The sequence below is a fragment of the Lathyrus oleraceus genome, chromosome 3 (assembly GCF_024323335.1).
Source record: "Lathyrus oleraceus cultivar Zhongwan6 chromosome 3, CAAS_Psat_ZW6_1.0, whole genome shotgun sequence".
NCBI lineage: Eukaryota > Viridiplantae > Streptophyta > Magnoliopsida > Fabales > Fabaceae > Lathyrus > Lathyrus oleraceus.
Window position 1 is genome coordinate 450,288,574 of NC_066581.1, and position 5,654 is coordinate 450,294,227.

Sequence of the window (5,654 nt, forward strand, 5' to 3'; positions counted from 1 at the left end):
CTCTCCACTCTAACCCAAGCCAAACTCATTCATGTGAAAACTTTGACTTTGTTTCAAATTAGAAACCTAGGCCTTATGCCTTTGATTTTTTTAAAATCTTTTCATTAATACTCATTGTAAATGGACCTTAATTAAACTTTGACCTCACTTTGTGAATACTTCTAACTTGTAAATACAACTCACTTCAAGTTATTTTTGTGGTTCCAATGGCCACCTTTTGTTAAAACCTTTTCTCATAAACATTAGTCATTAGGTTTGAGTTATCATAGTGGTTGATGTAAACCTCACCTTATCCTTAGTGATTGGACTATAAGTCTTCCATACTTATTATAGGGTGGATCCCTCACTAGTATGTTGCAGCTCTCCTCACATGGTGGATTGTTGGTTTAGGTTGAGTTTTCTCCCTTTGATAACAAAAGACCTTAAGGCTTTTGAATAAATCAATTCACCAATATTTTGAGATTTTTACCCCGAACTACGAGGTTTTGATCCTACCTTTGTGATGGTACGTAGGCAATGGGTTCATCCATTCAAACAATAAAATTGTAAATATAATGTATATTCTCTTCTCATCCCCCCAATCTTGTTTGCACATATTTTCACAAATACCAACCTACAATACACATTTGCAAAAAGGGCTCCCTTAGAGTACTAAGGATGTTTTGGATGCTTAAAACCTTCCCATTTCATAACCAACCCCCTTACCCAACTCTCTGACATTTTTATTAGTTTTTGATTTGATAAAACTTCTTACATGGTTTTTGTTCGCTTTTTAACCTTTCCTTTGGATAAATAAAAGTGCGGTGGCGACTCGAATTGTATGCTTACTTTTGATTTAGTCAATAAATCTAAAGATAACGAATACCCCACTACAGGTACCTTAGGTCCATAAGAGAATGGTTTGGGTTGACCAAAATACATCTTAAAAACTAATTTTTGACCATTTAAAATCTGAGTTGACTCATAAAATCTTTGAGTCAACTCATAAAATCTTTGAGTCAACTCATTCATGCATGTCATTTTCTCTATAACTCATGGGTCTGAACAGATCGAGTCTTTGAGTCGACTCTTTTATGGAAAAATAAGATGATTCGACTCATCTCTTGTTTGAGTCGACTCATAACCTATTTTATTTGATTTGTGTTGTTGCGGGTCTGAATAGGTCGAGTCTTTGAGTCAACTAATTTCTGGAAAAACAAGATGAGTCAACTCATCTCCTGTTTGAGTCGACTCATAACCTGTTTTATTTGAATTATGTTGTTGTGGGTCTGAACAGGTCGAGTCCCCAATGTGAATAGGTCGAGTGGTTGCTGATTTCACTTATTTTCCTACTGTGTATTTTTCCTAAAAAATTCTGATGTGTTTTTCACTTGGTCCATACATCAGATATATATTCTTTAGTCTCATTTTCAACAAACAACAAGAAAAGTGAAAGATATACACTAAAGTTCCTCTTCATCTTTATTCTTCATTGCATGTTTTAACAACTACACATAACAATTTTTGTTAATCATAGTGCATTGTTGTGGTGATAACGTCCAAATAGCATTGTGTAATCTTGGTTTGGGTAGAGATTTTTAGTGCATTTTTCTTGAATAAAATCATAGGGTTTTGTCCTACAAGATTTGGGTTTTTTTTGCACAAATCTTTGCTTCATAGATTCAGCCGAGTGAAAAGTTTGAGAACGGCGGGTTCATTCGAACGAGTAACGGTAACCAGAGGATTGTGAAGAAAGGTTTGGGTTCAAGCGTGTCGCAATTGAAATAAGCTGAGCTAGAGTTTTGGAGAACTTGGAGTTCTTGAAATAAGGTAGCTACAATCGGAGGTTTCACCCATATCCGATCGAAATCATCTGAGCTAGAGTTTTGGAGAACTTGGACTTCTTGCAATAAGGTAGCTACAATCGGAGGTTTGTTTGAAACATTTGATGCACTTGGTTCAACTTGAATCAAGGGGAGAGATATGAATATGATCTACAACAACACTTAGGTTTGCTTGGTGGTGATCATTTCTTCTTTTATATAAACTTTGTAATTGATAATAAATATCTCAATTCTAGTTTTAGAATTGGGGGCATACGTACCCTAAGCGAGGACGAAAAGGAACTGCCTAAGCAGATTTGGTGTTGTTCTCTCTTTCTCTAACTCTTTAATTTTTGCATAAATTGAATCTTGTATGAAACTAATTTGTAACTTCATCTCTCTTAATTGTTGTGCATTAAAACTGTTTCATAAGTAGTTGCAATCACTTTGGTTGTAACTAAGGAAAATTCAACACAATCAATTCTAGTGAATGAGGGATCAAAACCTCGTAGTTCGTGCTATAAATTTCAAAATTGGTGTGTTGGTTTTAACAAAATTTAAGTTTGAAAGGCACAAAGGCCTAAAAATGGTTTGAATGAGTTAACTCTTTTTGGCTTTTTGAAAGTTTAAGTCAAGTATAGTTAAGTTTATTTACAAGTTCGATTTAAAAAGATAAGTTTGAAAATGCAATGGCATAAGGCCAATGTTTCTACCTTTTTGCAAAAAAATGGTCTAAGTTTCGAACAAAAGTAGTTCACACAAAGAAGGTTTTGAAAATAGTGGGAGAGATTTTGAAATTAAAGAAATGGGGAGAAGATGAAGAGACTATCCTATGCAAAAAAATTTAAAAGTTTAAAGTTGAAAAGAGCTGACCAAATGGGAGCAATCCAATAGACAAGTATGTCAATAGAAACCCATAATTCCCATGGACTTTTAGAATCAAGCAACACACAAATACACAATTATATTAATCTTGAAGAGAAAAGGCATCAAATAAAGATGGCCTCATCCAAGCTTATCCACTTCATGATCTTCTTCAAAATAGCCTATGAAGCAGATGAATTCCACAAGTCACAGGTTCAACATAACAGCTTAACAGTGATCAATGTTGAAGATGAACTGGAGAGATCTTGAATGATGTATTAGATAAATTCAAATTGCAAGTACTTGGTTCTTCAACAAATTGGCATTGGCCAAGTCCATTAGCAAAGTAATGTTGGCTAAATTCTAAGTCCAATTGGGGGAGATCAAACCAACAGTCCACTCAAAAGTCTTTTAGGGTTTTTGTTATTATTATGTACAGTAATGGTCAAAGAGCACACAAACAAGCAAAGCAACAAAGTATATGACACAATATGGTCCAAGTGGACAAAGTGAAGATTACATTAACATAAACAATTAGAATGATATGTATAATGGCAAATAATAATAAAGTGATAGAAGTAAATTGCATAAAAGTAAAGACTTGGAATTGAAACTTAATGGTTAGTAAGTTAGTAGTTAGTTTTGTTTTGCTTTTTGATTTCAAGACATTCTTTGGAGAACACTCAACCCACTTGCCACAAACATGGATCCTTGAACCAAAACATCTTCCAAAGGAGGAAAAGAAGGCCAAGTTTCCACACAATACCATGGAAGAGGGGAGACTTACAATCTCACTAACTAGAATGCTTATGCCTTTTGTGTCACAAATTTAGCGTTATGTTAAGAAATCGTAATTGGACTTATGTAAAAGTCACAACTATTTGAGGTCGGGCAATAGACTTTTGGTGTTAATTCATGTTGGAGACATAGTATTGTGAACTATGCTCATTAAACATACCACACACAAAAATATGCAAAAGGGTGTAGCCTAATCTCATTCATACTCATGTTAATCTTTCAATCAACTAGCATTAGAATTTTGAGATGTCATTGGTCAATTGAAATGAATGGATGAAGAAGGGGAATTAGATGAAGAGGGAAAGGGATGAATGAGATCACAAATTGGTCAAAGAAGGACTTTTACCAAATTAATATTATTCGTTCATTTTGGGAGATGGAATGTACATTCCATCAATCCCCTAAATTCAATAATTTTAAGTTGACAAAGTCAAATCAACCTTGACTAAGGCCCAACAACAAATGAGAAACTCAATTAAGTCAATTAAAATGGTCAACACAATTAAAATGGCATTTATTCAATTAAAAATAGTAAAATAATGCATTAAATTTAAATATGTTTTGTCCAAATCCTAAAATCTCATCAAAACACCAAATAAATGGCCATGAGCTTTATCATAGGTCAAACAAGGTCAAAGGACCTTGGAGAAAAAAATTCATAATTTTTGGACACTTAAAAATATTTTTAAACAATTAAAAACAAATGAAAAATCAATTAATTCATGAAAAATATTAATAATGATCCAAAAAATATTTTAATTCAGAATATGAAAGGGAAAAATATTTGAATTTTTTTGGTGAAAGTCTAATATTTTTTGGATCAATATTAAATTTATTATGAATTATTTAAGAAAATAGAATTAAAAAGAATTTCAGAGAATCCAAATATACGTGGACCATCAGATCTCCCTCATTAATTGACGTGATAGATTTGATGATCCACAACGCGCGTTCCATGTGTTCCCTAGTCAACAACACTGTAACATGAGTAATCACAAGGCACGACTAAGATTAAAACGTGGAACATGGATCACACGGCTCAGACTCAAGACACATCATCACCGGAGCCAGAGCTCCGGTTGTCTTCTCCGGTGAGCTTCACCGGACTGGTCAACATGAACCATCACCAAAATTCAAAACAGGGACATGATTTTAAAGAGAAAACATCATTGAGCACGAATATCACCTCCAATTCATCCAATACCAACTATATTGAGAGATATGTGGAATTGAAAAAAGAAGTTCATGATCTGAGTTGCTTCGATTTGGCCTCAAAGAAACTCAATCATCTTGCCTACATTGGTAGGACTTCAAACAACTCAAGAATCAATGGAATTGAGCAAGAATCAAGGAGAATCGAAGAGTTTAAAATTTCTGCAAATTACCTTCAATGAAGGTCCGAGCTTACTAGATCTTGATCTGAATCTTGCTTGGCTTCACTTCAATTGCTTGCAGGAGAGGAATGGAAAATCCTAGAAGCAATGGATTCCTGGAGAATTGAATTCCAAAACAGTGGAGATTCAGGCTCAAATTCAAATGAATTTATCAGGTTTATCCTCTTTGAATGAAGGGTTTTCAGTGGGGATTCAAAGCTGGCGCAAGGTGTGTGTGAATTCTGAGCATAAGGGCCTCAATTTATAGAGAAATCAAATGATATTTGCACACTCTTCCCACTTTCCAAATTTGGAAAAATGATGAAAGCATGGTGCATGGGCGCGCATAGGCTCATGGAATGATGGTTTGAAAGTCCAAATGAATGATCAGATGCTTTGGAGATGAATTGGCCCCTGCCAAATGATATCAGCCTGTTTACGCCATCCACAGCCTATGCATTTCTCATCCAAAATGCATGAACTTTAGCTCTTTGGAAAGGTGAGATCAAGAGGAACAAGATTGATGTTGTACACTTTTTCATTTGGAGCTTAGAACTTGGAGATATTTGAGGTGGAATTTTGGAAAAATTTGACATATCAAAATATTTCTAAGTGTCAAGCCATATGTCTCAATATTCCACCTTGCTTAACTTTTTATAGGAGCTTCAAATGAGAAAAGTGTTTTCATCAAAGTTGTATCTCTCTCAAATACCTTAAAAATGGGCACAAATTTCATGCCATTTGGATTTGAAATGATAGAGTTATGCATTTTTAAAGTTTGGAAAAATCACTTGATCAATGGTATAGGTCAAAAGTG